This window comes from Bidens hawaiensis, unplaced genomic scaffold (assembly GCF_021521415.1).
Source record: "Bidens hawaiensis isolate Kalapana, Puna unplaced genomic scaffold, B.hawaiensis_p1.1 tig00004101_1, whole genome shotgun sequence".
NCBI lineage: Eukaryota > Viridiplantae > Streptophyta > Magnoliopsida > Asterales > Asteraceae > Bidens > Bidens hawaiensis.
The window spans coordinates 432,705-444,207 of NW_027491241.1; the positions used below are offsets into that span (position 1 = coordinate 432,705).

At 34.6% G+C, this 11,503-nt stretch overlaps 1 pseudogene; it reads right to left on the minus strand.

The window, feature by feature from the left end:
• Window positions 1-2,399: 2,399 nt before the first annotated feature.
• On the minus strand, window positions 2,400-7,921 carry LOC143625286 (epi-neemfruitin B 7-O-acetyltransferse L7AT-like; annotated as a pseudogene).
• Between the last annotated feature and the right edge of the window lie 3,582 nt (window positions 7,922-11,503).

Consider the following 11,503-nt stretch of genomic DNA (forward strand, 5'->3'; position numbering starts at 1 on the left):
TCCTATGTGTTTCGTTAATACACTAACCTTAACTGGTAAGTGTATGCCATATGACTGTTTATGAATAATATTTGAATTAAATAGAATGAGTTAAGAGTATGTACATGGATGCATATGAAGACTTATATATATAACAAAATGTAGGTAAAGTAGGCATTGTTGTATGGCTGTATGGTTACGGGGGTGGCAGACCCTAATAATATTTGTGTAAGGAGGGTGGCAGACTTTAATAATATCTGTGAAAGGAGGGTGACAGACCCTACTAATATCTTTGAAAGGAAGGTGACAGACCCTAATGATATCTGTGAAAGGAGGGTGGCAGATCCTAATAATATATGTGAGGTTATAGGGTGAAAGGCTCTTTAAAACGTTTAAATAATTATGTATGTATTAGTAAGCTAAAACAAGAAAGTATGAAAGAATGTAAGTAAGAAAGTATTAAAGAATGCAAGTATGAATGTATGAATGTATGCATGAATGAAATATAAATAGGCTATGTATGCAGTATGTATCTCCGGATACGCATAAGTAAGTGTGTGAATGTAACGTATGTTGCCTGATTAACTAGAACTCACTCAGCGTAGCTGACTTTTAGTATGCACGCAGGCAAATAGGTTAAAGCAGCTGGCTTGAGGAAGACACATGGCTGACATGAACTGAAAAGTCTGGCATCTGAAGAAAAGGAATGTTAGGATGTTTTCTTACATTATGTTTGATTTGTTAAAGACAAGTGGACGTTTATTTACACAAAATTTGAATGTTATGTAATTATGGTTGACTTTTAATTATTCCGCAAAAGTTTTTTAATTCAATATGATATTTAGAATTTTGTTTATGAGTAAATCCAACACCCGATGTAGGGCACTGGGATCGGGGCAATACACAGTGATATTTGGTTGTGTGTACGTGCATTGCGGCAGTAAGCCAACACGAATTCAGTAGGTATTGGGTTATGTAACTGGAACTGAACAAAAAAAAAATAATTCGTCAACACCTAGATACATAAAAAAAACGTATTAAAAAAGCACGCGTTGAGGCGGAGAACCAACGTGAATATGGTATAATAGCGGCACTCGTATAGCTTAGATACGGAAAATAATGTATGCAAAACAATGTTTATGTGGTCTGTAAAACACGGACGTTGCGGCATCGAATTGACGTGAATTCGGTATGTATCAAATAGGTTCGTTGAGGTATGAGAAATAAACACATATAGTAATTTCGACAAATTAACATATTAAAAAAACAAATAAAATAACGAAAAAAAAAGAAACAAAAAAATATTCAAAGAAAGAAGGTTCCACATAACCCAAAAAATTGTTAAAGATGCCAAGTTATCACATTTGATTAAATATCAAAATGATTTACATAAGAATAAAACTAGACTAATAAAATATTAGAAAATCTTTTGTGACACCAAACTTCTTAATTATACTAATTAGATATTAGATTTGATCAATTAACAAAATTTTAATATTTATGTCTGGTTCTCCCTACATTGTAAATATTCAATTTGATGACATATAATATCATTTTACGAATTTGGTACCAAACGCTGCCGAATACGTTTCTTTAGCATTGGCGATTAATAAAAGCCAAGGTCAATCAAAATGGACGGTTGGTTTGCTTTTTTAGACAACTTGTTTTAATCATGCGCTATCATGAGTTAAAAAATATAGTCACCGAATGAAACTAATAGTGTTTGATAGAGAATGTAAACTTACAAATAAAACTACAATGTTATGTACAAAAGATTTTTTAAGAAATTTATGACACTTCCAACATGTAGTTTTTTTATTTTTCATATAGTGTATAATTTAACACTTACAATAAATTTTTAAATAAACTTTTGAACATATTTATTATTTATTGTATGTTGTACACGAGTATCTATCTTAATTTAAAACGTAATAAATGTGATCCGTCTAAATGTAAATGTAAGTAAATGTGGGTACTATCTACGAAGGTCCACATTTCTATTGTCATGAAGATCTGTGCTGAATAAGTAACTGTTAAAATATGTCTATTTCTACAGCCATCATGAAGATCTGTGTTGAACACATAATAATTGTTGTTTATGATATTAGACCATAACACAACGAATCGAATGGTACATATGAGGTGTTCACCGAATCAGTTATTTGGATTATTCGAATTCATAGTTATTCAAATAAACAAAATTAGCATAAAATCGAGAAAGTGTAACTACAAATTGGATCACATAATCCTAAACTCCAATTTTATTGAAATTATTATAAATTCATAACAAATCAGTAACTTATATGACATGATCATTTGGTACTAGACTTGCATCCACGGAAGCATACGCTAGTAGCTCCTTGTTAGGCTGTAAAATCTTCATTTAAATCACCCAATTATTATTACACACATAGAGAAACTCAAAGATCATTTGGTATTGGACTTACATCTACTGAAACATATGCTAGTAGCTCCGGGTTGCATTCGAAAATCTTCATCTCTTTTTCTTCCAAATTCACCCATGCTTCAATTCCACCACCACATTTTGTATCCATTAGAGTCACAAAATTCATGAACACTGGTATCCCATGACCTACAAAACCAGACACCCAACTAGGTTTCCCCAACCAAAATCAATATCATAGAAACCCATCTTACACCAGCTTGTAAAAATATAGTATTCTATCGGCCCTACTAAGTCAATGTCTCCCATTTGTTGAAGTAACTTCTGCATTGCAACGTAACATTCATCACCTTGTGCTTCATTTACAAACTCGTCGTTTACTTTTGCAAAGCTATCATGCACCTTATTCACCAAGCCATGTAATGTGGTTTCGTCGTTAGCTTTGCACACTGCACTTGAGACCTAAATCATGTTACCAATCAAGTCTTTTGACATCTTTGCTGCAAGTTTTCTACAAGATTCAAAGAGTGGGTTAGTCGGGAAGTCTTCTGGAAACCGCATGCTTCTTTAGCTGCTGCAATTGCACACTTCCATAACAAAGCCGATACCACCTCAACTCATGTTGACTGCTGCACTCCATTTCTACTCGCCTCAGCTTTTAAAGCGGCTATGGACCCCGGACCAAATATGAATCTTTTTGTGCTACACTTGCCTTCCTTTAGCACTGTTTCATAGGTAACCTTAAATACATCTATAAGTGACCAGCTTTCGGAAGGAAAAACTATTGGAGGAGTTAAGTTTGGATAAACAACATTTTCACTTTTACAAGCCATGTTAGCCCATCCTTTTAGAAAAGTGTATAATGCAGCCCCGTCAAGGATCTTGTGTGAGACACACAACCCGACAGCGATTCCACCACATTTGAAAACGTTCACTTGAACATTTGTGACACGAGAACCCGCACTAGATTGATCAAAACTAGGTTCTAATGGCAAGAACTATAACACTCTCCACATCTCCTCAAATAAAGGAGATGGCTATATATACAAAAATAGTTTACACAAAAGGAATACAAGATTATAAAGTATACAAAGGAGGACCACAAATATAAAATATTACAAAGTAGTTATCTAATATCCCCCCTCAAGCGAGACGATGATGGACCCAAACGAAGAAGCTGACAAAAGTAGTCAAATTGAGGACGTGGAAGGCTCTTAGTAAAGATGTCTGCCACCTGAAGCTTGGTTGGAACAAAATTTGTATATAATTTACCAGAAGCAACCAGTTCACGAATAAAATGATAATCCAAATCAATGTGTTTTGCACGTTTATGAGATACCGGATTTTGTGTGAGAAATAAAGCACTTTGATTGTCACAAAGAATAGTTGGACGATCTGGGGGCAAAGCATGGAGCTCCTGTAGAATATGAGTTATCCATACAATCTCGGCAGCCATGTTCGCTATAGCTCGATATTCAGATTCACAACTAGAGCGAGCAATTGTAGGCTGCTTCTTAGCACTCCATGATACAAGATTGCCACCTAAGAAGATAGAGTAACCATAAGTAGATCGACGAGTTTCCAAACAGCGAGCCCAGTCAGCATCAGAGTAGCCAACAAGAGATGTCTGATGTGGTCGACAATAGTGAATACCAAAAGCCAAAGTACCCTTAATATATCTAAGAATCCGTTTCACTGCATCATAATGTGTAACTGTTGGAGCATGCAGAAATTGGCTAACTTGATTAACAGCATAGGAGATATCAGGACGAGTAATCCTCAAATACTGAAGAGCACCTACAATGGAGCGGTAATGCGTAGGATCTGAATATAAGTCACCTGCAGTAACAAAGGAAACATTAGTGCTTAATGGGGTTGGTGCCGGTTTGGCATCCAACATCCTAGCACGAGTAAGTATGTCAGTAGTATATTTAGATTGGTTTAAAAAGAGTCCATTAGGTGTATGGGTAACTTCAAGCCCCAGAAAGTAGTTGAGCTCCCCCAAATCTTTAATAGCAAATTCATGATTTAGGCGGGTGATGAACGAAGTAAGTGAGTTAGGTTGATTTCCTGTTAAAATTAAATCATCAACATAGACCAATAAGTATATGATGCATGACTCATGTTGGAAGATAAATAGAGATGGATCAGCACGACTATTCACAAACCCATTGTTTGTAAGGAATGTGCTAAGGCGATGAAACCAAGCCCGAGGGGCTTGCTTGAGCCCATATAAAGCCTTGTTTAACTTGCACACATGATTGGGAAACTAGGGATCAACAAATCCTTGTGGTTGTTCCATGTAAACATTTTCAGTGAGATGTCCATGTAAAAACGCATTATTGACATCTAGTTGATGTAGTTTCCATTGATTTATGACAGCGAGGGAAAGAACAATGTGCACCGTAGCGGCTTTTACAACTGGACTAAACGTATGGAAGTAGTCAAGGCCCGGTGTTTGGCTGAAGCCTTGAGCCAAAAGACGAGCTTTGTGACGATCAATGCTGCCATCAGCAAGAAATTTTGTACGATAAAGCCATTTAGAACCAACAACATTGCGGTTAGGAGGACGAGGGACAAGTGTCCATGTGTTGTTACGATGAAGAGCATCAAGCTCACGTTGCATAGCAAGGACCCATTTCTCATCCCGTGAGGCGGTTTTGAAAGTTTTTGGATCGGTAGTGGCAAAAAGGGCATGATGAAGAGGAAGGGTTAAGGTGTGTGTGAGGTCGGCTCGGTGACGGGGTTTAAATATACCAGATTTGGCACGGGTGACCGTAGGGTGCGATGAGAGAGAAGGTGGAGGGGGTGGTGGCGGCGAAATGGGAGAGTTTATGCTGGATGTTTCATTAAATGGTGGGTTGACAGAACCGTTTGATGGTGTGCCAATTTGAGGACGTGGGTTGGTTGGATGGATATTGTTTGTGGTAGTAGGCAAGGAGTTAATATTGGGAGGTGAGATGGGTGAAGGAGTTTGCATGGGAATTAAGTCCATGCATAAAGGACAAGGTGACGATGATTTTTCTATTGTGGTTGTTGGGTTAGCTAAGTTTGTTTATGGATCTGGAGGTGGGACAGATTGAGAAGTAGAAGTGTCAAGGAAGGAAGTTATTTGTAGAGATGAAATAGGTTGCTCAGCGTGTGATCCAGTAAATGGAAATACAGTTTCATCAAAGCGAGCATGCCTAGTGACATAAACACGAGAACTGGATGGATCAAGGCACCTATAAACTTTGTATTTGGAGCTATAACCAATGAAAATACAAGGTGCAAGTTTGTTTGGGGCATAGTCACGTAAAAGGGGATAGACACGAGAACCAAATGCCAAACCGGTTTCGACAATGTGTCAATGTTTTCGTTCCGCCCGTCCGTTTTGTTGTGGCATGTATGGACACGATATCCGATGTAAAGTACCATTTTGTTCAAACATCTTTCGAACCCGGTGATTAATAAATTCGCTTCCCCCGTCACTTTTAAAATTTTTTTATTTTCCTTGAAAATTGAGTTTGAACAAACAGTATAAAAACGGATAAGATGTCAACAAAGTCAGACTTGGCACGTAAAGGATAAAACCAAGAAAATCGAGAGAAATCATCACTAAATGATACATAATATAAGTAGTTATCAACCGACTTAACTGGTGACGGTCCCCATAAATCACAATGTACTAAATCCAAAGGTTTAGTGGCACACTTATTATTAATAGTAAAAGAGAGTCTTTTAGCCTTAGCTAGTTGACCTGGAGCACAAAGGCCCGGTTTAGGTAAAATGGACGATAAAGAAAAATGACCAAGTTTCTGTAATAAGACAATAATATCAAATGGGACATGCCCCCATCTAGAGTGCCAAACTTCAAAGGATGCTTTAGGACAAGATGAAGAAGCAACCAAGGCTTCATGCTTGGTGTGAGGACATAAACACCATCTTCACGGCATCCTTGAGCTAGCACCTGCTTGGTTTGACGGTCCTGAATGTAAAAATAAGGATATGAAAACAAAACGTCTACACCATTATCTTCGGTTAATTTACCCACCGAGAGGAGATTTCTAGTTAAATTAGGAACAACCAAAACATTGTTTAAATTAATAGAACCGAATTGTAGGAGCCGGTAGGATGGGTGTTATTGTAACCGGTGGGACGATAATTGGACGAACCACGGTTAGAGGGTTTAAACCGGCCACGGTGCTGCTGGTGACGCGGCCGATAATGGCTAGAACTGTCGGGCCTGGTCTTGGAATAATGGGCAGTAAATGCAACGGTGGGGTTACTTGGTACATGAAGAGCTTTTATAAACAACTCATGACTCTCAGCTCTGGCGAGCAAATCAGGAAAGCTCGGAATGGGACGTGTATTACGAATGTATGTTGAAAATGTTTCAAAGGATGGTCCCAATCCACACAAAAAACAGTGGAGTTGTTCCATTGGATTAACCGGATGCCCGATAGCCTGCAGTTGATCACATATAAGCTTAAAGGCACGTCCAAATTCTGAAACGGTTTTGTCACCTTTTAAAGTGAGACGTAACTGATCCCGGAGATTCTGTGCCTGCTCCATAGAAGAGTTACTATAAGCAGCCTCTAAGGCGGCCCATATGTCACGCGCAGTAGATAATCCGACAGTAACAGAAACAGCCTCTTCAGTTAACGAGGCATTAAGGATGATGATCGTTCTTTGATCAGCCGCAACCCATGCAGCAAATTCAGGGTTGTCAACTTGTTTGTCTTCCCGAGTAAGAACCGCTGGAGGTGCTGAAACAGACCCGTCAACATGGTGCAATAGATTTTGGAATGAAAGTAAGGGGACCATTTGATTTTTCCAGTATAGATAATTTGTGGATGAGAGTTTAATTGAAAGCATGTGGGCAAGGGTGCTCATTGGAAGAGGATCAGTTGATGATGACAGAGGGTGGAAGGGATGATAAGAGTAAAAAAAAAAATAATAAAGCAAAACGTAGAGGAAGATGATTGCCAGGAAGAAGGTGAGAAGATTAGGGAAGTGGAGAAGATTTGGGAAGCTCAACCAATTTGGCCGATGATACCATATAAGACTCTCCACATCTCCTCAAATAAAGGAGATGGCTATATATACAAAAATATTTTACACAAAAGGAATACAAGATTATTATAAAGTATACAAAGGAGGACCACAAATATAAAATATTACAAACTAGTTATCTAATAAGAACCTGTTAATCAATCCAAGGTCAGGTTTGTGCAAAAAGCCATCAAGAAGACCATGAACCAAAGTTAAGACATAGTTAGCACCTACGTAATTACAATCGACTGAAAGATTGTTTTTAATCGTTCCAGCAAGAAGGTAAAACTGAGTCAAGGTTTCAGATAATGATTCTTTCAGAACCATTGACCTTTGTAGTGCTTGGAACACATTATCATCGTTTTGATTAGGGTAGTAAAAGATGATTGGCACGTAAGGAAGATTAATGAGTTGATCTAGGATAGAAAGATTAAATGTTTTCAAGTGGTTTGGCGTCGGGGATGATGGTTTAATGCTGTCTTTGGAAATATTTTCAACTTCCATAACAGGTAGTGTTATGGTATTAGTCTAATACAATAAATATGAACTCCAGAGGTCCTTTTATAGTCCAATTCCGGTATATTATATATATTTTTTCTTTTTTGTACACATGGTCTATTTATAACATATGAATCCATTTCAATGGAAATGCTAAATCAAATGGTTCCGTTCAAAGACTTATAAACATATATATATTTATATCTAAAATGATCAATTCAAAAGGAACCAGTTATAAACAAAAGGGCAGGTAAGCGAGCAACACGCTATGTCGCAACCACTTTTTCGAATGGCAAAACCGATCCTACTGCAAAATGAAAACTAAGTTATGGTTATTCAACGTCGATAAGCTAATTTAAACGCCGCAGTGAACTCTTTTCAGGAACATAACAGCTTTGGGGCAAGGGACGCAAATGTATCTAAAGCAAAAAGAATGTAGATGTGTTGACTCTCAGCACAGACTTTCTCATATTTAGCAATTATCCTGATTCTACCTTCAACATGGTTTACCTACCAACAAACTCGTTGTCCTTGAGCTTGACAACGGTGGACACTCCAGTAAGGTACCAACAATCTAGGTTTCAAAAGTCGCTAGGTGGACCAAGATGGTCTAACTTTAGAGTTGGGAGTACTTGGGAAGTATTCGAAGTGTACTCGGATATGGTAAATATAAAGAAAATTAATTTTTAGATATTATATTATATATGTTTAAACAAACATAATTCACGTAAAAAAAGATAGCCTAGCCGAGTTTTAACCGCCTAACTCGACTTTTAACCAACACAAGAATATGATCCACTAGGTGAAGAGTGGGCCTTCCTTCAAACGTATCAGACAAAAAATTCATATGAGCTTCTTTATCTGCTCAGATCTTAATCGTAATCTTTGATCAAATTTGACTTTGTTTACTGAGAAATCTAATGCCCTCTTAACAACTCCATGGATTTCAAAATGATACTAAATTGAATCAATTTATCTAATTCAGCATACTACGTAAGATCCTTAAATTTATCTAATCTACTATTATAATAAACAAAAATCATTGATGTGCCACATGGTACTTAATTGTCTCATTTTTTTGTCAAGTGGCATTATTATTTTGGTTTAATTTTGAAAGTCACAATTATTTAATTAAAACAATTAATAAATATTTTAAACATTCCATATTAATTAATTGTTTTTATCCCTATAATAAAATGGTGTCATTGTAAGTTTTGTTTCCTTGATAATATGTTTATATCCATTTGTTTTTATGAAGCAAGACACTGTGCTTTTAGTTATAGGCGAAACACTCATTTTTTTATTTCAAATCTTACAAGTTAAGGCCATAAGATATACTTGATTATTATTAATTATAGGAAAATGGTTGTAATTATGGGTGTTGCAAACTGATTTTTATACAAAATTATCATAAGAAGTAAGATCGTGAGTAGAGTGTTCAAAATACTAATTCGTTTTTTTTAAGTTGGTTGTTTATTATTATGATTTGTTTGTGTTCTATCATCTATATGCTAATCTCAAAATCGTTTGATATATAGGAGGAATGATGGTTTGGTTTTCAGTGAGATACTTATTTATTGTAAATAAAACCTTTGCAACGGTTTTTTTACTCTGATTTACGTAATGAGTCACAACAAGTTCTACTTGAAACATGCCCGCTTTTAGTATGACTTGAAATATTTCGGACAAGTTCAACTTGTATTAGACCTTTTAAGTAAACGGGTCAAATTTGCTACTTGTGTTGTCAAAGTTGGCCATTTTAAGGAAAATGTTACTTTTGGTTCGAATCATGTTTTCTTTAAAGTTTTTTTGTTTTACTTTTACACACAAATATAAAAATCACTATAAATGGTTAGTTTCTTGTATGTTGGAGTTGAGAAAAATGTGTCAAGATCATAAAAAATTAAAAATTTAGTAAGATAGCATGTTTGAAACTCAAAAATAAATTATGATAAAATGCTTATAACTTTATTAGTATTACACTTTCTTTGCTGATATTACCAAATATGTGGTTTCCCTTGCTTCTAATTTTATAAACTAAGGCATGAATTAGAAAAAAAAAAACATGAAGTAAGCCATACAAGTTTATTTTTTTTATTTAATATCACTAAACCCTCAATTTGAATCCTTTGGTTATTTTTTACTGAGAGAAACTCTTGCAATTGTTATTTCAGTAGCAAGATATTTTGAAACTAACACAAAAATATACTTAGAAGCAGTTTGTTTACATTTTTCAGCTCTTGTGATTTTTTAAGAGTTTTGGTGTTTTTTTTATATATGATTATTGCAATTTGAAGAACCAAATCATATAATAAAAAAATGAATGAGATTTAATTTTTTAAACCTGTGTAATACACGGATATATAACCTAGTACAACATACATACATACATACATACATACATACATACATACATATAGTATGATATCATACATATATATATAGGATGAGTATCATATTACAGAACTCATAAATTTTTTAAGAACTTGAAGTAACCCTTGAAAGCTAATGTTTTTTATAAAAATTTGTGTATGCTAATGTTATATGAGTGTAGCTTTATCATTTTTTATATCTACATTTATGATTAAAATTATAAAAATTAGTTTTTACACATATCTAAATTTTTATTTACATATATGTAAATTTGTTATTACATAAATTTCACACATATATAAACTTGTGATTTATATATGTAATTAAATTTTTTTTTATAAAATATGGTAAAACTAGTCTCAAACAATGTTAATATATCAAAAAAATTAAAAAAATGTTTGGTTATTATGAGTTCCTACAAGTTCTTAACTTTTTAGAGTTCTTAAATAATACCAACCATATATATATATATATATATATGGGATGGATCTTCCGGGAAGTGATTTTATAGCGAGAAGTTAATCATAACTATTGATGATGATTGATCTATGGTCTACAATCAAAATGATAATAGTGTAACTATGAGTTTCAACGTCTTAATGGAAATTAATGGAGTTTCAAACAAAAAGAGTATGTTGGTATTTTGCTTTGTAGAAGCCACATTTGTAATTTACATTTCATTATTATATTCCTAAATTTTAACTATATCATCTCTCAAGTAAAATACTCTAATAATTTAAGTTCGCAAAAAGTTATCACAACCTGCAAAAAAATCATATAATCTATATTACCAAAAATTTTTATTACCAAATAAATTTATGGGTTTCACCAAATATTATTTGTTGAAAAAAAGAAACCTGCACCCGCTATTTTTAAGGCCTATTTCTTTTTTATCCCGAAATGATGAATTGAGCTCTAGCACGTTCTTCGATGTTCATAAAAAAACATTGACCACAATATGTTAAAGTTACATTATTTAGGAATTATTTAGTTCACAATTAGTTACTTTACTAATTAAATTCGTAATTTAAAAATGATTATGTTAAAAGTTACATTATTTATATTTTATTAGCGTATGTGTTATTTTGATCGATGTCGAAAGGTCAATCAAAAACATTTATAAAATACCTTTACTAGCAAGGGCAAGTAAGGTGTCGCATCCACAGGGAATCAGTGGAAAGTGCTAACCAAGTTCAATACTTAGTAATAATTATG